The following is a 27,129-nucleotide window of genomic DNA, read 5'->3' on the forward strand; positions in this document are numbered from 1 at the left end:
GAACATCTTTTTCTTTAGTAATAAAACTATCAAAAAATATGCAAGAGAAACTTCTTACCCTAGCCCCAGTAAGTAATGTAATTAATACAGTGATATCCTCAAATTAGCTAGTCTGTTAATGTAACTAGAACCTGTGAACATCTTGAAATGATCTGCACACAATGTGCTCAGTTACATCTACTTATAATGAAAGAGCTTTAAAATAAAACTTTTCCTAAATTACCTATGTATGTAAAGGGCCCCACACCCAGATGTGATTCAAATGCTACCCAAGTCAACTTTTCCAAGCAAAGGCATATTTTCATTGTGTAAGCAGTTTTCTCTATAGACTAAATCAGATATTACACCAAGTCCTCTTGCCTTGGTGAGGAATCCCAATGGGATATATATGTGACAGCAAGAAAACTGTACCAGACAGAACTCAAACTTAACATGCAGGAGACAAATTCAGGGAGCATTGAATTAGTTACAATGAGCAGAGACATAAGAATAAGTTTGTACTAGACAGAAACACAGCTAAGGAATGTAAAAGGGAGTATTTCATCTCAACCTAGTATTTATTTTTGAGATAACAAGCCTTAGAATGGAGCTTCAGAAATACACAGACTGCCAACCCAGAAAAGCTGTGTGAAATATCTTTATAGTGAGTTTCATTAGATAATAAGGTAATAGAAAGGAACTGAGGAAACATCTTCAAGTAAAAACTACAATTTGCCACAAAGCTGTAGGTATTCGTTTATTCCTCTACATCACTGTGTCTAAACGTAACTGCTTTAGTTATTTTTGCACTGGAGTAAAATAAATTCATTTTTGCTTTTACTATTAAGGCAGCCTTGAGTTAAATGTTATTCACAGCTGCTAAAATGTAGTCATCCGTGTCCTCTAGAGAGCAATCCTAAACAGAGGTATCATCTCATCTTCATGGGGTACCAAACACTGACAAAACCAAGGATCTTGTGAGACCAGACAGCCTCACATAAAATTACTTTGACTCTTAGGAATTGCTAATAAAGTGGATGGGTTTGAAACACTCATTACTCCCTGGGCAGGTTGCAGGTTTTTGGTCTATAGCAGATTGAGCAACTTGTTCCTCAACCTCTGGAGCCCCCTCAAAACTTGCCTTCGAATTATTCCATTGTGAGATCATTTAACTGCCTCATTCTACACAGCTACTGGCTAACACACCAACTGTGCTTGACATGGCACAGATAAATAGCTTTCTAGACGGTTCTACCATCAGCCTGTAACAGTGGAGAGACAGGAAAAAGCTTCATGTACATTGCAGATAGAGGCAAAACTAAGAATACAGAACTTGGGTGTCCAGTGGGAATGCATCTGTTAGAACATGCTTCCTTTCTAACATCTGGCTTATAATTTTGCTCCATGAATACTCCAATGCTTTTTAAGAGGTCATTAATATCTTAGTCTGAATGATGGTTTTAGTATAGTTTGTTCCCAAGAATTTCAGTTCATTTTACTATTCTATCCAGTTAGACTATTTTCTAAGCAAGGAGTGTTCTTTTTTATGTATTAAAATCTCCAGTGAAACAGAAGGGTGGCTTTTCATGCAGATGCTTTAAGTCCTTTAACTTGACTGGTTGGTGTGAAAAACCCTTTGCAATAATTTAACACACCACTAGGCACATTTCCATTTCTCATTGGAGTAAATTTAAATACAGAAGAGAAGCACACAAATGAGAATTATTTGTATTCTATTTGCTTCAGTAAAATTTCTGTGCATTTTACACCTGAGTTCTTCCCTAATCTCTATCAAACTGTACACAGAACAAATAGCAGACAGTAACATGCCTTTGGCATATCATAAAATACATGGAGACTGAAATCTTTTTGGTCAATCAAGAAGCAAAGTTACAAAAAGCCACTCTAGAAGGAAAGCAGTCAATGTGAACAAAAGGCATTTCTTGACTTATGAAGGATATTATACTCATTTAGTCTAACCTCATTATAAAACAGGCCATCGATTTTTCCTGAAGCATTTTTTATGTAAGCTAGAGGGACTTGTACATGAAAATGAAATCCTTATGTGAATATGTTCAACAATGAAGAATCCACTATAACAATTTACAAAATTTTTCTTTGGCAAGCTTCATTTACTGTTAAAAATAAGCCTCTTTCTAGACTGAGTTTCACAGGATCAGGTTAGAAGAGACCTCAGGAGACATCTAGTCCAACCACCTGCTCAAAGCAGAGGCAGCTCTTATGTCAGACTATTTTGCTCAGAGCTTTGTCCATTCTTGCAAGGATGGAAAGCGTAAAACGTTGCCTCAGGCAAAGATGGAGAGTGCAAAAACCTCTCAATGCAATCTGCTCTGTTAATTGACTACCCTCATAAAGTAAATGCTTCTCCTCATACCCAGTCAGAACTTTATTTTACACACAGATAGGGAAATCCCATTGATGAGATGCAGATTCACCAAAAGACACCACCTTCACCTCACCCACCCTGAAATGACCACTGCTTTAAAACCGCTTTTTGGACCTCCACCAGACTAAGTACCTTGCTCTGCGGATAAGATACTCTTGAGTGTTTCGGATTCAGAAAAGCCTCAGTGGACAGCAAATCAAACTACTAGTGTGGAAGAACTACTCATCTACAAACTAGGTATCTTGAAATCTTGGCACGTTCCCATAAAGAAGGATGACTGCATGCTATGAGACATACAATGCTTTCAATGCATTTTATGCCCTTTCAGTACACATATTAATTTCTTGAGTCTTAAATGTCTCTTCTACATTTGACCCAGCCTTCCAGATCAAAACTGGCTTCCCCAACACTCAACATTCTCTGTTCACCCCAGATAAACAAAACCCTTGATTCAATCTTCTCCTTTTCTCATGTTAATATTCTTGATCCAGGAGTAAGCTAGTTTCTGATTGGGAACATGACTGTGAACTCTCCCCTACCAGTTTCTCAGGAACATCACAAGTTCCAGAAGCAGTCTAGTTGCTTAAAAGTGCACATTAAGCAACATAAAGAAGCATTTGTTTGCATTTAGCAAATGGTACTTAATGACTTTCACTTGACAGGCTGAATTGTTCAAGGAGGTTGCACAGGAGTAAACTAAACTAGGTGGCCACTAATTGGAAGCCATCAACAATGAAATTAATGGATGTCCCAGGTACAAAGCCAAGATATTATGAATTTAAGCACTTATTTTCCTAAGTTTTTACTTTTTTTTAGAATTCAGAACGAGTGTTTTTTTCACACTATAACCTCACAACTTATCTGTTAATTTTTCTATGACATATCCATGAACAGCATTCTTTTGCCTTTCATCAGATTCTTTACTTTTTAGAACTAAAGAAAATCTTGAAATATAATGCTGTCTAAACTGAAATTTTTGTTACTAAAATTGTACCTAATGCATTTTACATAACTCCCATGAGTCCATGCCTACAAGGTGTTTTGAGGTTGATTTATTTTCTTGGTTAGTTGGATAGTTTGTTTTTAAATCAAGGAAACATAAATATAGAAGGGATTTCAAATTCCTGATGTAGACATTAAAAATTACTTCCTGAAGTACGTGAAATAGGTGGGGTATTTTTATTCTTAAAGTTGAATCAGATATATATTTTCCTACCTTGTCAAATTAATTTCCACACTTAATGAAAGCTTTTCCATTCCTTTTCACAGACTAATTAGCTTCACACATCAGGACCAACTGTATATAATTTTCCAGTTTATTTTAGGGCAGAGAAAAGGATAATTTCACACCTTAGAGAATACAGCCATGGATCTTACCAGACTGCTAATCAGCTATTATTTTTTCCATAACTTCTCAAGTTTCCACATTAGAACTTTTTCTAAATTCACACAGTACAATTTACTAGTTGCTTGATTCACTGGGAAGACTTGTCAATTTTTTTAAGAGGCAATGTACATAGAAAATATTCAAAGCTTCAACACTGTTGCTCCAAACATTTTTAAATTGCTCAGGTCACTATTGTGTAAAATTTGACATTTCAAATTAGTGGCTGTTTATTCACATACTTGAAAAAACCTAGAACTTGCGGGTACTCATGTAACCTGATTTTCAGCTGAAATTTCGGATTATAATCAGGTATTCAAACTGAAGTGTGGAGAAAAGAGCTGTTTTTTTCTAAGCTTCATCACCAACATAGCTTCTTCATAAAAAGATAAAATACCATAAATCACCCCTATTGAGCTGGACAGAAGCTTAAGGAATGTTTTTCTGGTTTTTAACTGCTTGTATGCTGCTACTTGTTTTTCCTGTTAAACAAACCGGATCTAAGAAATTTTAGTCTTCCGAGTGTTTAATACAACCTTGAACTTTACAAGCAACTTGTAAAGCTTTGCCTTTCTTCAGGCACTCAGTACATGCTGATGTCTCTACAAAATACTTTTTGTTCACCTTCTGGGTGTGGGGAACACAGCAACAATGTATTTTTTTGTCCATCTTAATTTACACTTGCTTCGATTTTTCCAGGTATCTGTGTATCACGCTATTGTTTGTCACAAACTTTTCAAAAACCTTTTAACAGATTTGATTACAGAGAAAAACCCTGAAGAAGAGAAATATTACACTAATATAAAGTAAAAGTAACCATAAATAAAACACTTCAGATAGAATATATGGATCAACCTTCACTCTGTTCCACTGTGTAATATTAAAAAAAAAGAAAAAGTAACAAAGACAGGTAGGGCAGTTCAGCTGAAAGAACAAGACCACAACTTCTGAACTGTTATCAAAATTTTAGTTCAGTTTATATGAACTCCAAAAGGAGTACATCCCAGATTTACATATTTTAGCAGTGCCTAATAATAAAGCTCTGATATAAACTTAAAATTGTTGCTACTTCCAGCTGAACATAAATAATCCACAGCCATTTTAAGCAAAAGGTCACAATGGAAAGAACAAGGTTAGGATAAGGTGTCTTCGCCATTACTCACTGTAAGGCAGATATTCATATCCTGGTGTAACTACTCAATCCTTTCATTCAAGTATGACATGCAGTAGGGATCCTGCAGTAAAAGCCAGTGTAGGTTTTACCACAATCTGATTCTTGCAGATTAAGTGTTTGTTGGTGGTTCTGATTGTAGCCCTGTTTACAGCTCTTTAAAATCTGTGCTTTTAAATACATATTTAACATACTGACATGAGTATGTAACTTTAATACTACAGACTACTGATAGAAGTAACAAAAAAAATAAGGCTCCAATTGTATTTCCAGACCAGCTCTTAGAACCAATTTGTAATGAGAGGTTCTTGCAAAGCACCCATATATTGAGGAAGCCCTTCACAAAATGACCTCTTTTCTTGCTCCATCTCTTTTTGTTTGCTCCATCATGAGAGAGTTTCAGACTTAGAAGAAAAAGCTGATAATTCAGGAAAAGCTGACCTCACCAGCCTTGCTAAAACTTTATGCTGGAGATTAAGCAATGACAATCAGAATGCTGAGAAACAATATCACAACTATTGCTGAGTCATGGGATAATAATATAGTTAAGGAGGGTGGGTTTCTTTGTACAATGGCAAAGGAAAAAATGTCTGCTCTCTAACATGCATGGAAAAGATAATCTGCAGAAGAGAAAATCCTTTCTAAAATTTTAGCATGAAAGTCTGCTTTGACCCCTCATTTATATGCTAGAGGGTTTCATATTTGCTTGGTAAACTAAAAGAGATTTGATAGGTTTCAAACACAAATAAAAAACAAGGAAATAAGGCAGAAAGCAAGCTAGCATCTGAATTTGTCTTTAAGAATTTTTCTCTGCTGCTTCATGTACCTCTCCTACACACTGCAGAAGGGCCCCAGCAGGACTCAATTGTGGTGCTGATGTGCATGTTAATAAAACTGCATTGCTCACTGCAATTATCTTGGTCAAGCAGCCTGCGTTAAACAGGGTTCAGAGGGACAAGGCTAGTAGCAGAGGAATAACGAAGCAAAGAGGTGATTACTTTTGATACGCTTGTGTGTGTCAGAAACTTAATGGTTGCACTTGTAAATCGGTAGTTCATCATGTTACTTTAAAGCAGGAGCTTGGAAGAGTCAAGTCTTGAGTACTCAATACTCATTTTTAATGGTGGTGAAGACAACAGGAATTACAATTTGGCAGCATGGCTAGTTACCTTGCCTGGAGCACATTATAAATATTAATCCTGATACATATAGAGGCATTGCACAGTTAAGTAACAACCCATGTATTGAGAACAAAGGATAGCGTGTTTAAAACCAAAGAGAAAAGGACTGGGCCATTGAGGTGGAACTTCAAATGCGTCCGAAACATTGACTGGCTGGAATGTGAGCAGCTTCGTATCCCACAAGAATTTCATTGTAAATCATTGTAAAGCCTTATTGTTTGGCCTCAATCCATGACTGAATAATCAGAGTCTTTACTGTAGGGGTAGCTAAAGTTACAATAGTTTGTAACATGCCCCATAGCAGATATAATAACTGATATGGTTTAATTTCCCCTGCCTATACTAATTTTTATTTTTTTTAATCCATGGTTTATCTTCAGTTAAACCACATTATTTGTCAAGTAAGATTGACAGAAAACATCCCCCCCTACCCCTCCAGATTCTCAGCCATGAGGTTTTTTGTACTAGTTACAACAATACAGAGAAGTCTTAAAAGTTAAAGTTTACGATCCCATTTTTAATCTGAGTCTTTAGATGATAATGAATGCTTGGAAGCTCACTACCACAAGCATGTTTCTTCTGGTGGCACTGGGCATCCCAACAGGCCTATTTCTACAAGACTGACCTAGCCAAGGCACACACTGAGGGGTACTATTTTTGGCATGTCCTACCACTGCCTACTTGCCCTTCCAGTGCCATGTGGCCAAGTGTCTGCTGTAAATGGATTTTTTCGCCTAGCTCAATTTGAAAACCAACGAGTGACGGTCAGCGCGGGCATTAATCTACTTGACTCTTTCAAAGTCTGCTGCTAGTCCTGGAAAAATTCACAAAACAACACCCTCATGTCCAACACAAAGGGCTGTTTCTAGCTGTGGCCCTTTCACCTGCTGTTTCAGCTCCTTCACCTGCTGTTTTGGCTGTTAAGGAGCCTGTTTCAGTGAGAAGGAGCAATCATGGCAGTGCTACTGCAGATCCACCAGGACAAAGGAGCAACCAGTACTAAAAGCACAAAGAACTGCATTTCCCCGTAGTGCCATGGCACGAACCCTGAGACTCTCTCTGTATCTCGGGTTGGCCCTGGCAGCCCCCCTGCCGGCTCCCCTGGGATGGGAGGACACCCTGGGTACATCTCTGCTTCACAAGCCCAGCGCACATCTGACATCCAGCGCCTGTGTTCGTGCCACGGGTGTCAGGGCCCCGGACACAGCCGCCACGCGGCAGGGCCGGTAACCCCAGCCCGGGCTGCAGAGCTGCAGGATCTTCTGAGCCAGCAGCGGGAAGCGGGGCAGCCGTGCTTCCCTCCACCCCTGCCCTGCACGGAGCCCAGGACAGGAAGCCCGAGGCCAGGCACCAGGGTCTCCGTACCCTTACTGGCTGGACCCAACATGAGCATTTTTTAGGAAACACTCCAGCTGAAATGTTTCAACAACTCCAGCCTTGTCTGCCTCAGCTTCCTCAGCTATAAAACTGGCAGCTCTTGTCTCCGCTGCCTTGCATCTTTTGGAAAAAGTAAAAATAGATGAATATTAAATGTCAAGACCGTTCCAAGGCAAGAGCATAAATAAGAGTTCATTAATGGTGTCTCACAGAGGGAGGGTGAGATAGGAAGGTATCTGAAGACCCAACTCAGACCTTAGTTATGCTGACATTGTCATAGAAGTGCATCTTCCTTGCTGGAGGCAAAAAACCCACCACAACTAAATTGCCCCTTCCTGTTATTCTAGAAAACTCATTTGCTAGTTAGAAAGAAACAAAATGGAGATTAGAGTCCGAGCAGATACAGTAGAAATGCCCATTACTTGTTCAGCAGTAGGACACAGTAATAATATGCACCAACTCCTCCGGCTGAACAGAGACAAATTAAGAGAGATGGTGCTTAGGAAGCTGCAAGGCTGGACACAGTGATCAAAAGCTCCTCGGAAGTGGTAGGCTTATCTCCTGCTGGTAAGCACAATGCAGCCCTGCAGGAGCATCTCCCCAAAAGCCTTGTGCAGTTTCACTAAATTAATAACCAGCCACTGCTGCCAGACATGCATTTTTCTGCAGTTGGAGATGTATTTGTCAGTAGTTCTAAACTCCAGAAAGATAAGGTTAATATTTAGTTTTTTATGCCACCTGGAAGAAAGGAAACTTATAAAAAGCAAATCTACCCTGTTAAATGCAGAAAACACTAATAATGTAAGCATATTTAAATGCCATCACACCTCCCTACCACTTCTATCCTAACACCAACACCTCTGTATACTAATTCCTTAGTCACAGCATTTTACAATAAATCAGTATAACCATTCAATCTTTCAGGGAATAATAAATGCACCTACACATTCCCTTGAGAAGGATGTGCTTATTAGGAAGCACAAGTAAGCAAGTTTACTGTTGTGGTAATCATTGCAGAATATTTAGCAGCAGCATTAACTAGTGTGAATGTTACTTACTGCAGTGACATCTTTTCCTCCCCTCAAGGAAATTTGCCTGTACCACTTAGTGTAGATGATCTTAGTTTGGAACATCGAGAGAGAGTTTAACTTATTTGTTAAGAGCCAGACAAAAGTTGACAGGAAAAAAAATAATCTTTTTCAGTCCTAAAGAGCTGCTGTTTTGTTAGATTTACACACTTGACACAAATTTGCCAGAATTTTAGCTGTAATAACACATCAAATTGGTGTGTTCCAGATGAGCTGCTCTTGTATCTGAGATCAGAAGCAAACATGGATATTTATATGTAATCTTTGGGGGAAATACCTGTATGCATAAAATACCACAGGCTGAAATAGATATTTCCTTTTCTGTGCAAGTTCAACTTGCTGGTTTTTAGTTTTCAGTTTAGCCGGCTCAAAATATTTTCCATCTCAAATACATCTTTGTTTATAGATGACTGTACATATTAGACCAGAGACAGAACAAGGAAAGTCTATGCAAAATGGCTAGAAGAACCAATTCAAATTTACTAACGTCCTCATCAGTTTTAGTTCTTTGTGGTGGTGCACAACTCCATTTCTTTCATTCTCACTATTTGCCACATTATACTGAAGTATGTAGCAGTTCTGAAAAATTGTGCAGCACAAACGTTACTAAAATCATCTGCATTCTCTTTGATTTCATGATACAAGTTCCACTAGCTTAGCTGTGCAAAAGTTCAACTGAAAAGCACATACAAAATAGTTTGGAGTTTGTTCTACATTTTTTAACATGCAAAGCACTTGAGAAAGTTGTATAAAAATGCCACTTCTGCACAAAAGCCATTGCTGGCTCAAACAGCCACACACATAAAAGCTACTGACCTACAGTGGCTTGCAAAATTAAAAGCTTTACAACAAAAAGGCACATGAGGAGAGATAACAGAAAGTTTTTCCATCATAGAAAAGTTAGCTGATGCATGAAGTTTATGTGGAAGGCATCAGAAAACACCAGATAGGAGATTTACAAAATCTGTTTGTTAAATTTGGAGATGCTTTGTCACATTTACATACAATTTTTTTCCTTTTCTATAAGACCAGATATGTTAACTAATAAGCAGCTTTTAGCCCAGAATTCAGCCAAGGGCTATGAAAAGATGCTCAAATAAAAAGCAAAAGACCTGAGCAACTACAGAGTGACACCTTGCCTGGCATACCCTCCCACCTCCTGTAAACCAGTTGTTTAAGGACATCAAGCCAGGAGTTGCATTTTTCTTGCCACATTTAATAGCTTTTGAGAAAGATATATTCTTTATGACCTTGGAATAGCCTTTTCTAGCACATCTCAGACACGCCCTTCCCCTCCCCCCCATATCCTCTAGCAAGGAATTGTACTTTGTGTGACATTATATCTTCTTATTAATGCAAGTCTGATGCTTGTTATTTTTATTGTGTCCTTTAGCTTTAATCCTAAGCAGCAGTGATAATAATTCTGCTGTCTACATGATTTGTATTTTCTCAGAACTTCAGCATTTCTCTTTCAGTTGTCTTATCTTCAGAGGAAAAAAAAAGCTAATATAATGTTATTTTTTTAAGCTGTTAAATAGCTGCAAATATACTATGTCAACTTTCTCTGTGCCTTTTCCAGTTCTATTAGATCTTTTTTTTAATTAGGGGAATTGCAGAGAAGACAATGTTAACTGTATGGAGAAATCAGGATGTTCACTGAGTTTACCAGTGGCATAAATAATATTTCTTATTTCTAAATACCTACCTGGTAATTTCTAACATGCTTGGATTTTTCAGTATTGGTCTAACATACTATACCTTGTCTCACAAGGACCTTTGTTCTGACTAGAAGTTTACAGGCCGTCTTGATGCTTACTTAAGGATTTCTCTGTTTTGTCACCCAACTACTGTTGACTAAAGCTTACTGCTTAGTGTCTCAAAAGTCTCTCCAAAACTTTTTGCAGCATGTTTTCATTTTAACTATGCTGAACACTTGAGTAAAATATGTGACTTGATTGTTCACTCTGTGTCCAAATTATTCAAGGATCTAGTAAAACAGCACAAACTTTGCAGGGCTTCAGAATTTTACTCTCCCTCAAAAATTGACCATTCCTGTTTTTGTTTTTTATTACTTTTAACTATCTATGAATCCCTCTTCCCCTTATGTAGATCTTCATTCTAAGAAACACTAGCTGGCACATGTAGCTGTAACATATCTCCAGCAGCTGGAGACAAAAAAATGGATAAAAGCAAACATTGATGGAATGTTGTCAAAAGAACAAGTAATTTTAGACTAATGGCCAAAGGGAAAAGAATGCACTGCAAACCTTGTGCACATAAAGATTGGAATGAACACTAGATTATGACTACTTGTTTCATAAAGCCCAGCACACATACTACAGCTCTCCACATCTCACTGTGAGAAGGAGCTTTACCTTTGGAGTAGATACTGGAAATAAAGCAGAGTGGTCTACAACACAAAAAAGCTGAGCATGGTATCCCTGCATAGTCTTGTGTGATATTAGGCAAATGAAGTAATTTAGTCACAGGTCTCTACACATAAAATGAGATTTTGAGATCCTCCCTGATTTAAGAGACAAAAAATAAAGGATGAGGCAGCCAGACACACAACAAAAATCTTTGATTATGTAGCACATCAAGACTGTAGTCTTTCCCACCACACCTGCAATTACTCTGCATCTATAGCATGCAGTGCAATGGCTTGAACAAGAATTCAGAATGTGACTATGAAAATAATTTCTGTTACTCTACTAGTGTATATTAAATTAGTGCAACAAATGAGAAAGGGTTCATTTCAGACTCATAATTGTCAGGTACATGTTCATCACCTTACCACAACAACAGTAATTATTGGTATAGACTTATGCATGCAAAGAAAAGGAGTGTGGAAAATAATGATAGCAATCTTCAATATATACAGTCATTAAATATTACAACTAGACTAAGATTTGTGAAAAAAAAATATAAGTGAGCAGGACAGAAATCTCCTTATTACTAATGAGACACTGCATTCTTTATAGTGCTTTTGCTTCAAAGAAAATCTCTAGTTTGGTTTTAATTAGTCTCAAAAGGAGATTTTCACTTAATAGAAAATTCTGAAACAACTACAGAAAATAGAGGATTCAGCATAAGTGAACTAGAACCAGAGGAAGACAAGCTGAGCGTCTGCTGGACAACTTTGCCGATATCCTAGCAATTTAATGCCACTTACAGCAGAAGCATGCAGCAAGTATCTTATCACATTAAGGCATCTGCTACCTCGGATAAAGTTGCTGAGGTTGGGTTTGTGTGTGAAGCAACAAAGTTTGAGCAATTGCTGAAGGGTTTTTTGTTTGCTTTGTTTTTTTAAGAGAACAAACTAGGACTCACATCACCACAGGTAAAGTGAAAAAATACTGCATTTCATTAATCAAAGAGTGGGACCCAGAGCAGCAGCAGCTCCTTGGGTTTTAGTCATTTTTAAGGAAGTAGTGGGTGAAAGATAGTTGTAGAGAGAAACAACTTTAATTAACTAGGGTGGTTCTATCCCTTACAAATAAAATTCATGGCTCACTCTAAAACAAATACATAGTCAACTAACAGTACAAGAAAAAAGCCAAAGATAAACCTTCCATTTTGAGGTCCTTCTGTAGCTTTGCTGTTTCTGTGGTAACATGAGAATTCCTAATAATTCACAGAATCATAAATTGAAGTGGACACACCACCATAGCCCATTTTGCATCAGTTTCAGCACATTAGCTACTGATTAAGGTCCTCATAACCCAGGTTTCAGATCATCTAGACACAAAGGTGTTGGGTGAAAAGAAAGAGGTTCTAGCAGTTATTGTAATTCTGAAGTATGAAGCCTATAGGTTCCAAACCGTTCAGAGAACCCAATACAGCTAATATGCTGTATACAGTGCTGCTTGATATCACATCTAGTTACACCTCTGACAGACACATGCAAAGATATTATTATCAGCAAATAATCCCCATTTCCAAAGAGGAACAGAGATACAGAGGTGATTTTAGCAACAAGCTTTGCTAGCTATCCAGCTTAAACAACAAGTTTTAAAACTCTTGAAAACTTTTTTCTTAGAAGATCCAACTCTTCTTTGACTCAGCACAAGTACTTTAGTTGTTTATATCCTGATGCATCAAAGTTGACAAAAATGGATATATCACATCTCATAATAGTGGACTGGGAGAACTAATACAAGGCACTCTGTGAAAGGCTTCCCATTTTGGAATTCCCTCCCCGTGGTGTCCAGACAGAGCTCACCATTGTCAGCATTCCAGTTACACCTCAAATGTTAATTACCTTTCTTTCCTGCTTTTAAGAACAACTGGAATGTATGGAAGACTCATTTCTATGTGTGTGTCAACAATATGTATTTTTGGATAAGCACTAACCATACCTATGTTAGATGGATTTTAGCAAATTATCGTAACAAATGCATTATCAAAATAAATTTTAATGGCATTGAAAGGCATATCCTATTATTTGTTTATATCAGAAGGAATGTTTTCAATTTACTCTGAATTCTGGAATAGAAATTGGTAGTAATGCTAACGAATAATAACAACTGATAAAACAAATCTTGTTTAAACATTAATCTATTTTGTCAGATTTTGAATGAACTAGGAACTTATGTATAAAAGAGATTAGACTAGAAAAAATACATACTGTCAAAAACTTAGAGCAAGAGATTAACAAGAACAGGATAGAGGATGTTTGCATGTTTATGGATTTTTCAGTCTTTTGCCCTGCTAGTAAGACCAGCTGAGCTGTCAAGTTTATTTCCACAAAGAAATTAATGTCTCGGAATCAAACAACTAGCTATCATAGAAGTATTATTTGACACTGTCTTGCAGGGCTCTTTGTAACAATCAGTGAAGCAATCTTTGCAATCTTCATTTTCAGGAAATTCAGCCCTTCTTAAAAAGCTCAAGGTCTTAATGCTGCTAAGGATAGCACAGCTCTCATTTTGCTTTACAACAAGCTTAACTTACTTGTCTTAAAAATTTATTCTGCTTTTCCTTTTGGAATACCATGAGGAAGGTTTTGTGCAGTAAAAAGACTTTGGAAAATATCTGAAGAACCAATACACAGTATGCAAACGCAGGATGCCAGGAATCAATACCTAGACCTCAAAGAAGCAATGGTAAACTGTCCCCAGTCAAACAGTTGTCCCTAACAATACTCAAGACCAAAATTTTAATATCCTTTATATGAGTGCTTAGACATCTTGCTATACAGCAATATAAGCCAGTTCAATTTCCTAACTCAATGATCAAAAAACATTTTTTCAGTCATTAACTATGAGAAAAGTGTGCACCAGTTGTTTTCACTATTTTGTTCTTTAGATGAAAACCATTTGCATTACTTACAACCTGTACAATATATTAGAAAGAACAGTGCTTTCTAAGACACACAGTACATTTTCAGAAGAAAGCATCCAGAAAAGAATAAGGTAACATGGGGATTTGAGATGAGGTATCAACTGGTTTTATCCTTTTGTTTCCAACAACAAGAGGGAACACCCTGTAATCCAACAACAATGCTTGCAGACAGATACCCATTATTGGCAATGTGTGTGTATGTTTGTGTTTTCCTTGCCCATTTCCTTTTACTTCCCAGAAACACAAAGGGCAATGTGGTATATTCAGTTAGGTGATCCTGGAGAGTTTGCTGCATTTAGTTGATATCTGATATGCTCTTATAAATTGGGTTCGGTTATTGACACAAAGCAAACTTTTGTACCCATTACAAATGAGAAAGTTAACATCAGTTTCTTGTTTCAGTCAAGAAACTACTCACAACCTAGAAACACTCTTAGCATTTGAACACTGCAAGGCATTCTGGAGCAGGCAAGATTTGTGACATGTAATTTTTCATAACCAGTGTAAATCTTAACACATGCAAATCCATATTTGCTTTGCCAACATTCAAACCTCTAAGCTTAGAAAACTAGTATTCTTATAAACACTCATATGAGTTACAGAAATAACTCAGATGATCTAGTGGATAGTCTTTTCAAATAAACTTGTTACAGATAGATAGATGATACCCATATGCAGCTTTTTACAACCTAAAGTATTAAAAAGTCTGTTTGGGTTTTTTTTGTAAGTAACATCTATTCTGGCTTTAAACATCCATATTGGACTTCTCTTATTGATTGTACAATTTGGTAGTTAAACTGCTGTTTTGCTATGGTACATAGGTCACTTGCATTTACTTTGAAGTACTTTATAAACACAGTAGCTAGTTGAAGCTTTTATAAGTCTTATTATTTTTATGGTATTACAGTCTATTTAAGGGGCCTTACAGCCAATGTGCTTATAACATTTAAATTTTAAAAGTATGCAGTTTGATTTAGACTGATAAAATACGAATATTAGGCCACCATACCTTATAAAGTTCCAGAAGCTCAAGACAGTGTGGTTGCCAAGCTGTATCCACCTATGAGACATTAAAAATAAAAGACAGAATGGATACTATTTGAAATTACTCTATTAATCAAACCTACTGGGGAAAACCCCCAGTGTCAACATAGTCTAGCTCAAAAGTAAACATTTAATTCACAAGTAAAGCAATTTTCATTTGTCTATTGATTCTATGATTGCCAATCAAAAAAAAACAAAAAAATGTGTTATTTTGACACTAAAAATAATAACAGCACTCTTTTATTATCTCACATTAAACACAGCAGCTTTCAGCAAAATTCAGCAGCAGTATTCAGAATGCAAAATCCCTTGGATCCTTCCCCAACATATTTCTTATTAGAAGCAACCTCTGAATCTTAAAAATCATGACTCCATAGCTCTGAGAGCAGACTACAGTGTAAAGGGCCTCTATTCTCTATTGATAAACAGGCTTAATTTTTCTCCTTAATCATCAGAGGAAAACTGAAAAAGTCTACTGTTGGACCCTAGAGATTATGGCCCATTAGCCTTGGTATCATATGCTGAAGCAAAGCAAAAAAACAAAACCACACACATCATTAAACCAGACGCAACAGAAACCACTAGTTCCATTTGGATTTGCTAAACAAAGGGATAAAACTCTCCTACCAATTGCACAGCATTCGCAAATAGCATTTCTTTCTTTCTTTTTTTAAACTTGGCATTTTGAAACCTATCAATTTGGCAACATCCTCTGTATTTCAGAGAACAGTTTCTAACTTGTTTTCTCCTTACTAAGGAATGTATAAAGTAGAAGAACTTTTTTGCTTGAAAACAGATGAAATAGCTGGAAAGAAAAAACTGAAATAACAATGACTAACTAGATCTTTTTTAGGTTGTTTCCTACCTAACTATAAAGAAAAAGCCCTTACCTGATAAATTCCTGTCCTCCTGCAAACTACCTCATACTCGACTTCCAAACTTCTTCCACAAAAGAAACACCTTCTCAATCATTTCTTTTTGCATAAATTAAAACAGCTGCTGACCCAACTGCAGTTTGAACACAATTTGTTTTAATTTATCTGTCCCACCTTCAGCTGTGTCACTGACCAAACCCAGAGCCTTCTACTTAGCTAAATTGCCGTCTTCTCACTGGCCCCTACTATAACAGAGAGAGGAAGCAGCCTGTATCTTAGAAACAGGATTTAAGAAAGGACTGCAGCAAAATTTGGGCACCAAGTCCAACACTGCAAGTCAAAAGGGCCCACACAACTGCTTCTCAACCCTGGAACTGCTACTCTTCCTTTTATGACGTTAAAGTTTCTTATGAGCCTTGTACTGCACCTTGTGCAGACTATGGTCACTGCTGCCACACTGCAGCAGTCTGCAGACACGTTGCAGGTGTTTGGCATCTAGCTCATGTGCCAGACTGAAGCAGAAGAGACTCACTTTTGGCAATTCTCTTCCACCTCAGGTGTTTGCAGTTGCATTCAGTAGACTGTGCTAACCTAAATGCTACATGTCAGTGCTGAATAATGCCCCAAATATAATGCAAACTTTTTCCATAATATAGAATCATAGAATCATTAAAGTTGGAAGGGACCTTGAAGATCATCAAGTTCCAACCCCCCTGCCATAAGCAGGGAACCCTACCACTAGACCAGGTTGCACAAAACCTCATCCAATCTGGCCTTAAAAACCTCCAGGGATGGGGCATCAACAACCTCCCTGGGCAACCCATTCCAGTTCCTCACCACCCTTGTGCTGAAGAATTTCTTCCTAATATCTAACCTAAATCTCCCCTCTCTCAATTTAAAACCATTACCCCTTGTCCTATCACTGTCTTCTCTGATGAAAAGCCCCCCCCCAGCTTTCCTGTAGCCCCTTCAGGCACTGGAAGGTGCTCTAAGTTCTCCCTGGAGCCTTCTCTTCTCTAGGCTGAACAGCCCCAACTCCCTCAGCCTGTCTTCATAGCAGAGCTGCTCCAGCCCTTTGATCATCTTCGTGGCCCTTCCCTGGACCCTCTCCAACAGGTCTATATCTTTCCTGTGCTGAGGGCACCAGAGCTGTACACAGCACTCCAGGTGGGGTCTGACCAGAGCAGGGTAAAGGGGCAGAATCCCTCCCCGGCCCTGCTGGCCACACTTCTTGTGATGCAACCCAGGATGCAGTTGCTCTCTGGGCTCCAGCACACACTGGTGGCTCGTTGTTGGCTGTCACCAATCACCTCTTTATTTTCCATGTGCCTTAGCAGACTTTCCAGGAGGATCTGCTCCATGACCTTGCCAGGCACAGAGGTGAGACTGACCAGTCTTTAGTTCCCTGGGTCTTCCTTTTTCCCCTTTTTAAAAATAGGGGCTATGTTCCCTTTTTCCAATCAGTGGGAACCTCACCAGACTGCCATGACCTCTCAAATATGATAGACAGAGGCTTAGCAATTGCATCCACTAGCTCCCTCAGGACCCGTGGGTGAATCCCATCAGGTCCCATAGATTTATGCACCTCCAGGTTCTTGAGAAACGTCACTGAGATTGAGTCTAACCTTCAGACCAGGCCTGAGGGCATAAATTTCCCTGCCATGTTGCTGAGTTACCATAGCATTAGAGGAAGAACATGGCAGAAAAGACTAGGAATTAACAGCCTCTGAAATGTTTTGTTTCCATTTGATAAGAAAACTAACTAACAACTGAAGATCACTTTCACTGAAATATCATGTAGCAGCTAATATGATAATCTTCCATATTCACAATTTAACACTGTAACAGTGGTTGGTCACAGAGGTCCACAGCAAAGTTCATTCAATATAAATGACTGAACATCTTAGGGTCAGGAAGGAAAACAAGGAGAAAGATTTTTAGAAGTATCCAGCGTGAATTAATTCTTTAATGAGAAAGCAGTGAAGGTCTTCCTTCACCCTTCAGACACAACGAGATTCCTACAATGGTGACAAAGGGAGTTTAAATAGCCTTAGCTTTTACAATGTGAGTGAAACCTACTATAAAGCAAGACACAGGATTTCAAAACCATGCTTGTGTTTTGACTTTGTAATTGTCACATAATTATACGAATTAGACTGACTTGATAAATCGCATTGGATAACAACGGCTTACCTGAGACTTTGATTCCTCTCTCCTTCTGATACAGGCAGCATTGTCGTATCGCCATTTTTTATCTTGGCAACATAATTCCTGTCAGTATGTCTTCGAGTCTCGTCCAGGTGTTGTCAGTGAGTGCCACAGGCGGCGGTGCGAGGAGAGGGCAGGGCTGCCCTGTGCCGGACGCAGTCGGCTCCAGCCGCTTCCCGCCCTTCCCGAGGGCGCCAATCAGCCAGGCTGGGGCCGTGCTGTGAAACCTCTTCAGGAAGAGCAAAATGCTGCGTGGCTGTGAGGAGTGAGGGAAGAAGTGTGAGAAACAGCCCTGGGAGCCCCGAGGTGAGAGAAGGAGGGGGGGAGGTGCTGCAGGCGCTATGGTGGAGATTCCTCGTGGTGTGTGGAGAGACCCAGGAGCGGGTGTGTGCGCCCTGAAGGGGCTGTGGCCTGTGGAGACACCCCTGGGGAGCAGGGAGAAGTGAGGGGGGAGCAGCAGAGAGGAGCTGCTACAAACTGACTGCAGCCCCCCATTCTCCATTCCCTATCCCTATATCTGCTGGGAATGACGGTCAGGAGGGATTGGAGCTGAGAATGTAGAAGCTGAGCCAAGGAAAAAGTTTATGGAAAGCCATGGTTTTATTTTTGTCTTCGTTTCTTGCCATCCAACTCTATTATAAATGAAACTAATTTTCCCCAAATCAAGTCTGGTTTTCTGTGATGGTAACTGGTAATTGATCTCCTCATCTTTGTCTCAACCCACAACATTTTTCGTCTTACTTTCTCGCTTCATCATGTTGAAGAGGTGGAGTGAAAGAGTGGCTGGGTGAGCAAGTGGCAGCTGGACATGCTCACCCCACTGCCATTATTTATTTGGCACACAGTATGTGGAAAACCCACAATCCTGAAATTAATAAGAGTTTTATGCTCTACAACTGAGCTAGCTAGCTATTCTCAGGGTGGTATGGCCATAGGCCAAGCTTAAGTAACCCCACAATAAAAGCATAAGTTGTACTGAACCTCTTGTTTTACTAGTAGGGGGAAAAAAAATGTGTATATATATTTTTTTAATGAGGGTCCATTTGACTGAGTTCTGGCCTTTTACAAAGTGGTTACTGGAGATGTGTGATGTTGTATATATCTAGTACAGAACACGGAGAAAAAAAGGACAAAAAAAGGAACTTAAGCATTTGCATGTCTTTATTAAATGTTATTAAATGAAAACAACTTATTTATAAGATGTTTAGTATCGATAGCATCACATTAAAAAAAAAATCAGCCACCACTGTAAATAGTGGTATTAATCTAAGCTGGTACATATATGCAATAGAAATTTGAGCAGAAGATTTGACAAAATTTTATTACTCTCTTGGCAGCCAATGTGTAGGAGTAATATTATGAAAGAAAAATTGGTCATTTCTTGCATAGTAATCACACTAATATAGTGTACTGCAGGTAAGATGGGCTTGCTTCTCTTGTGCTTGGCTTAATTACAAAACTAAATAAAAATAAAAGTTCCAGTTAGGTGTACACAGATAAAAACACTTCATGTCCTCTTCTTCCATTCAGTGCTGCTCTGTGTTGCGAAGATATACGGTTCCAAGTATTCATGTGGAGACTACATCCTGCTAAGTTGCTCACTTGTTAAGATTTCTGTATGTGCACAGACACCTGCTCCTTGTGGAGTTGGATGAGGCTGCAAAAGTTTTTCTGTGGGGAAAAAGTTTAGAGAACAGGGCCAAGAAAATAAGTGCATTTGCTTTGTAACCTCTGAAATCTTCAGGGGTTTTTTTTTCTGATCAAACATAATCTGAAGTTCTTATCTCAGTCCCATCATCTTCTCAGACTTTTGGCATGGAAAATCTTTCTGAGTGATGAGGAGTACTGCAACCAAGATACAACTTCTACATATGCTGCATCTGCAAAATGAAAAAAGTAAAATAATAATTTGCCTGGTTTCCCCACAGATCTTGCTGTATTTTGGTTAAAATGTTCTAGAGTTATTAATGATCTTTGTGTATAGCTTACATTGCATCTTTCTTAAAATTTTTACCTCAGCTCTAACTTGGGTCAATTACAGTCAGCTGCATCCATGACAGTGAATGTAGAACACTTATGTGTTGTTGTTTTGGTTTTTTGTTTTGTTTTTTTTACTTGGAAATGGCAGTATTTAAATGTGGTTACTCAGTAACCATTGTGTTGTATATGTGATAACATTTCTAATCTAGAAAAGCTGTGTTCGTAACTGGGTTTTCCGACACAAAGTTTTTGCTGTAAAATATGTAATTAATCTTCAGAGACCGTGTAAAAAATGGGTGTTCAATGACATAAAGGTTGGTGGCATTGGTATTTCAAGATCTCCTTTCATAGCATGTTGGTACCACTATGAAGAAAAGATAAAGCATTTGCAATTTTCCATCCAAAGCAGACCGATGCCTTTATAAATAACTTGCTTCTCAAGACAACTCTTCATGTGTCATAAGATTCTAACATTAGAATCTGTTAATCTAAATGAAAAATGCAGCCTAAAATTAGTTACAATCTGCATCTGTGAGCTGCCATACACAACCTCAGAATCTGTATTCCTACTTTTTGTGTCTGAAATAGAGTATATTAAAGGAACAATATATTTATATATGAAATCCATGTTAAATGATTCGAGAACTTCAACTTAATTCAAGAACATAGCTGCTTAAGCTGTGTTTTGCTGTTTAAAGACTATTATGTCAGGCTAGTTCTATTTCCCACATAATCACTTATTTTCACGTATTTGGATGAAAAGCAAACACAGCATAAAAACATGAAAAAAAAAGTTTCAGCCTGAAGAATTATATTAGCACATTGGAAAATGCATAACTACTTCTTTCAGACAGACAGTTGGTATGTAAGTCAAAAGAATTTCATTAGACAGAAAAGTTTTGAAGTGATCCTAGTCTAATCTCTTAACAATTTGACATACTAAATTGTAAGAAAAGTTCAAAGTATGACAGTCAATTTCTACATCATTTAGCCTTACTCAACATTCTCCTCAGTCCAATTTTGCTATTTCATGGATGCAGAGACAATGGCTACTGCAGTTCATAGGAAAAATAATCCAGTTTCCCAAGAAAGGAATAAATGTAAACCTAAATAAAAACTATTACTTAGGTGTGTATGGTGAAGGAGAACTTTTTGCATTTAGGCATTTTAAGGAATCTCCCCATGTTGATGGGAAAGCCTTGAAATGATGATTCATTGCCTTCCATTGCCTAGCCAGCTTCTCAGATAGTAAAATACTGACATTTCACTCTCCAAGTTGGTAAAGCTTTGCCAGTACAAAGCAACAAGAAGAAGGCATGCTACCTTATAGCAAGAAAATGATCTTCACTTTCCTTTACTATTACTTTCAGTTATGCTAAAATATTTGTTGCTTTGGTTTCTTTTAGGGAGAAAGTGCAGAAGTTAGCTCTTTTTAGAATAGTAAAGTTGCCCACTTAAATTATTTAATGTTCAACGTTCTTTTTTGTAACCTAAGTGCATTTTCCTCTGTAAGAAGGGGTCAGCAGAGGTCAACACAGCAGGAGGAGGGTCTGATGGCCTTTTGCAAATTTCAGAATGTTATTAAAATGTATTTTTAAAAGGTTACGATTTGTCTTCCGCTTTCCCTGTCTAAATAATGGAATAAGATGAAATGCCACTCTCTGCTAGAGATGTTGCCAAGTCCATAACATTAGAGAATAAATTGTCCAAGCTTTAACATCTAATCAACATCACAACATCACAAATTTACTTAGAACAAACAAATAATTTTAAGAATCAACTCTCCTGTGGGTGTATGTGCAGATTATACTGTGTAAAGTAAGGGATATCAATCTTAGAAGTTACATTTAGAGAACAGTTTTAGTTCTTAATATGTTTGACACTGCCTGCAGGCTTTAAAAATGCATATTAATCAGCAGTCCTGCTTTCTAAAATCCCTTTATAAACTGGTCACTATTTAACACAAGAGCAGAGCTTGATAGAAATTTAATTTATGGCGATCCTTTAAATGATGGATGTTGAAACAGATTTGCACAGTACAGTAACTGTGTTCACACAAAGTCCCTATCAGTTCAAGACTTCAGTCTGAGTGATTTCCAATGCAGTCTGTTCCAGGCCAAGGAGTTTAAGGACAGAAGCTAATGTCTCTTACATTTCAGCTGATTAATGTTGTTTTCCAAAGTATTTGTCACCTCTGCAGATACCCACAGGCTTGACTTGTAGGCAGACTTTTTCTGCACTGCATTTGCAATGGAGTTAGGCAAATAAAGCCTTTTACACTGCATGCTGTTAGACATTAATAAGCCTGCTATTCAGTAAGCATTCCTCTGAATTTCAATATCAAAATTAAGAACTCGGCTTATGGTCCAAATTTAGCTTCAGAACACCACAGTACATAAATTAGGTAATCTTTCCCAGGCAAAAGTTGTATTTTTCATTCTAAGGAGATATCAACATGCTTTGCTTCCAAGAAGGTTTGTTGTATTTTTTCACAATCACTTTACACAGCTTAGAAAGTAATAGAAATTCTGCCCTTAATATTTATCAGTTAACATTCAAAGACTGTACCAAACTCATCCATCTACACTTTTATTTCCCAAAGAAATGTGATTTAAAAGAGCTTACGTCTCCAAAAATAGTTAATATTGCAGACCAAAGAAACAATACTCCTCAATACCACAAAAAACCACCAATGTTCCAAGAGGCATTGACAAGAACAGCTCATTTAGAAAGTAAAACCAAACCTACTAATGCCAGAAAAATGGAGAATGTAATTAAGAGTGAGAGAGAATATTTGTGTATTACATGCGTATTTAATACATATATATACACAGAAATACATGTATATGTACATATATATAAACATGTACATATATACATATGCACATAGTTATATAGAAGAAGCTACATTGACCTACATAAAAACCAGTATGGAAACTATCCACTAAGTTCAGTAATAAATACTGTAAGTTATCATCTTACATGCTGAATACTAAAAATCACACTTGAAATTTCCTTATATAGGTAATTCTTTAACATTTCCTCCCCTTAAAATCTGGGTAACACTTGTATGCATCACAGAGATCCCATAAGGAAAAAATGATTTAAAGTCACCTATATCACTGTTCCCTCAGGAGTTCAGACATTGCCCAGAGAATATCTTGGAAAAAGTAGTTCCTGACAGAATGATAACCAGGAAGAGCAACCTGCCATGAACATCCAGAGAATATGTGGTAGGCCTGAAAATTTGCCTTTACAAGGTAAATTCCAGGTCTCTGAAGCCTGACCATGCCTCTTTAAGAACTCAGACCTACTTCAGTGACCAAAATTTCAAGTAACTTAAATGGAAAGAGGATAAGGCTCATAGACTTACATTTCTTTCAAGTGATTAACACTGCATGCTTAAATCTGGAAGTTGTACAGGTGATTTATACAATATGACTATAGTCAGATAGAGTAGCTGTCATCATGCCTCTAGAGATAAAGTATAGGATGGTGGTCTTGGAGTTCAGACTACTGAGTCCTGGAGGGCATTCCAGGCAGGACTTTGAGAAAGAAAAATCACTTTTCACTGCTCACATAAATTGATTATACCTGTTGCCCTTTAGAATTGGAGTTTGGGCTTTCTTCATTTTATCGTTTAGCTCAAGAGCTGTTATCGTTGTAGGACACAGACTTTCTTGTGCCTGTTACCCACTATAACCTGCATCAATTGCAGCATTTAGCAAGGGAGACTGTGTGACTGATGTAGTAAAAAATGAATAAAACTAAAAATAAAACCAATTATATACTTACATTGCACAAATCCCCTTACTCTTGTTGCTTTCTGAAGAAAAGTACATCTGCTATGTTTTTATATATCAGGGTGTTTAGGGTTTAATCATAGAATCACTTAGATTGGAAAAGACCTTCAAGATCATTGAGTCCAACCATTAACCCTATTCTACCAAGTCCAGCACTAAGCCATATTCCCAAGCACCACATCTAGATGACTTTTAAATGCATCCAGGGATGGTGACTCAACCACCTCCTGGGCAGCATGTTCCAATGTCTGACAACCCTTTCAGTGAAAAAGTTCTTCCTAATGTCTAGTCTAAACCTCCCCTGGTGCAGCTTGAGGCCACTTCTTCTTGTTCTGTCACCAGTTAGTTGTGAGAAGAGACCAGCACTGACCTCTTTACAACGTCCTTTCAGGAAGTTGTAGAAGAATTGGAATCTGTCTCATTGGAGACACTGGAGACATTGTCTTCATTGGAATCTGGCTCAGTACATGCCAAATCCAAGGGAATATTTTACATCAATGCCTGGACTTGAGGGCCAGAAGAGGTTCTAAGATAAATTTTCTGTCACTGCCAACTCCGTATCTTTCTTTATTCCTCTCTAAAGCCAGTAAAATACTCAGCCTATCTTCAGCCTGTGGCCCAGAGAGTCAACCTGAAGTGTTTCTGTTGTTCCTGAACCACTCATGTTACAAAGGTCCCCTGGAGGTCTCAAGTCCAGTCTCCTTCATGATACAGGTCCAGCTAGTTCAGGTTGCCCAGGGCCATGTGCATCCTAGCTATGAATATATGCCAGGATGGAGATTCCACAATTTCTGCCAGCTCCTCTTTCAATATTTGACCACCATTATGGTAAAAAAGTCTTTTTGTACATTTGTTTGCAATTTTTAATTTTCCAGTGTATCCATTACCCTTATACTATCCCTGTATCACCTTTAAGAAGACTCTGGCTCCATCTTTTGTCTACCCTCCCATTAGGTAGTTGTATATCTCAATTGTCAGAAACATTACCATCGAAAGAAGGTTCCACAGCAAAATTTTTGGTGTTTCAGAGCTTTAACAGAGTCATAATCTTTGTAATAATATAATGGAAAACTCATTTCTGAAGTTAGTGAGTGACTGCAAAGTTTGAAAAATCCTAAATGAAAAAGAACACTACTGGTCTCCCTTCCTGTATCATTTTGGATTTAGAGTGGGTGTCCTTCTGCCACCTGCTTATCATTCTGCAAAGGTCCAAAGTGCTGCTTGTTTCAAAAATACACAAAATTCTGTCTTGAACGCTAGCCCCATGCCTATTTCTGGAAAATGAAAATACAGTCTCTCAGGCTGCATTTGCAAGTGTCTCTTTCCCACTCAGTAGAACATAAAGACTTTAGAAACAGCTATCTTTTCATTTGATCAAAGGATAAAATTAAGCATAAGAAACAAGAATTAACCCAGATATAAAAAAAAAAAAAAAGAGAGAGATTCACTTGACTGCTTTCGGGCTAGAAAATATCTCATCCTATAAGGTTATCCAGATATTTGAAGTCAATTACTCCCACTGTTTTACGTAAGCACTTGCTCAACTCCAGTGGTTGTAAACGTCTAGTGGGACAAGGCTCTGAAGGAGTTTAGCCATCCCTCTATTTAGTCAAGTCACTCTGCAGCTAGCTGCTTGTATCTCTTCAGTCAAACATGCTCTGTGACATCTAGTGAGAGAATAAGAATTCAAGATCTTTAAAGAAATGCCCCATTTCTTGAATCTTACCATCTTGATCTGGAGTAAAATCCTGCCTCTGCCTTTACTACTGATTTTAATAAAATCCATATCCACATCTACACAATTGTGTGCTAATTCCAAGGAACACCATGGTCAAACCTTGTGATCTTTGTTATGACAGCAACCTGTTATCTTTTAAATTATTTAAATAATTTATATTTTAAGACACATAGGTTAAAAGGAGGAACTACAGGAAAGCGACAGTAGAAATTATTAGGTTGTCTCGTCCATTTCTTACACAAAGAACAGAGACTTTCTCCTAGAGATTTCCTGGGATTCCTGAAGTTACACATTTAGGGCTAGATTTTGGAAAGTATTTTGCATTTAAAAATGCAGATACATGCTACCTAAGAACATCTGAAAATCACACTATGCAAATCTATATGCAAATTCTGGGGCTTAACTTCTTTCAGTATAATGAAAGATGTCCTTATCATATTTAAGCACATAAATAAAAGTTCATCATTTTCTGACGTGTCGATCAGTGATGACTACTACTGATCATAGTGAAGTGTTTAAAATAAGAGGTTGATAACACAAGGTCTACTCTTTATTGGCCTGTATTGATCCCTTTTACATCTCTGAAGACTTGACTGGAATTACAGTTTTTGACTTTGTACTGGAAGTATATAATACCCATACAAGTCGTAGAGTTTTACTACGTGACAGCTCCAGTCCTCTAGCACAACAAACTAATCTACTGACACTTATGTATCTGTGGAAAACAGATTGATAGAAGGTACAATGACTTGCAAAAATCTTTATTTTCTGTTATATTAAACTGGAAGTAGAATTCACAATAGGATTCTTATTATCCTACAAGGATCTCGTGGTGCTAGGATATATACAACGAGAAGACTGTTTTGTTGTGTTTGTTTTTTTTTCTATTGAAACATAAGCATACGAGGTTCTCAACAAGCTGAGTTTTTTATGAACAGTGCTAACCCTCTGGCAACCCTGCTGTTCTAAGACAAAAAACTCAAGCACCCAACCAAGCATTCTGAAATACCTAATAGTTTTTGAACTAGGAGTCAACATTTTTCAATGCAGCATTTCCATTATGGAAGTCAGTTTTGCTGTTCAATCAAACTGCAGTGAGAGAGCTCTGTGTACCTGTTTTCTTCTAAGGACAGAGTTGTGAATTTAGAAATTATAAGGAGGTGCTCTCCTTGCAAGGAAATTAAATGACATAGATATTCTGGTACACTAGACATTTAACTACAATAATATCTGTCAGTTTGCAATAAAATGAATGGTGGTAAAAAACAATTAGGTTTAAAATATCCTAAAATAACTGGATTTAAAGACTATGAGACTTGTTTTTTCTTGAGTTCTATTGTTCTTTTTAAAAAAATAAAGTAATTTTGGTGTTGTCAACACTAATTTTGATGGGAAGGGGAGAATCAAAAGAAAAAAATTAATTTCAAGTGAAAACAAAAGCTGTATTATTTCAGTGCTGACCCCCTGTTTTAAATTACTGTTTTGTAATTACCAGCACATGCTATAGAAATGTATGCACGTGTACATTCAAAGCTCCCATTAGTTTTTGTA

Source organism: Apus apus, chromosome 13 (genome assembly GCF_020740795.1).
Source record: "Apus apus isolate bApuApu2 chromosome 13, bApuApu2.pri.cur, whole genome shotgun sequence".
In the NCBI taxonomy this organism is placed as follows: Eukaryota; Metazoa; Chordata; class Aves; order Apodiformes; family Apodidae; genus Apus; species Apus apus.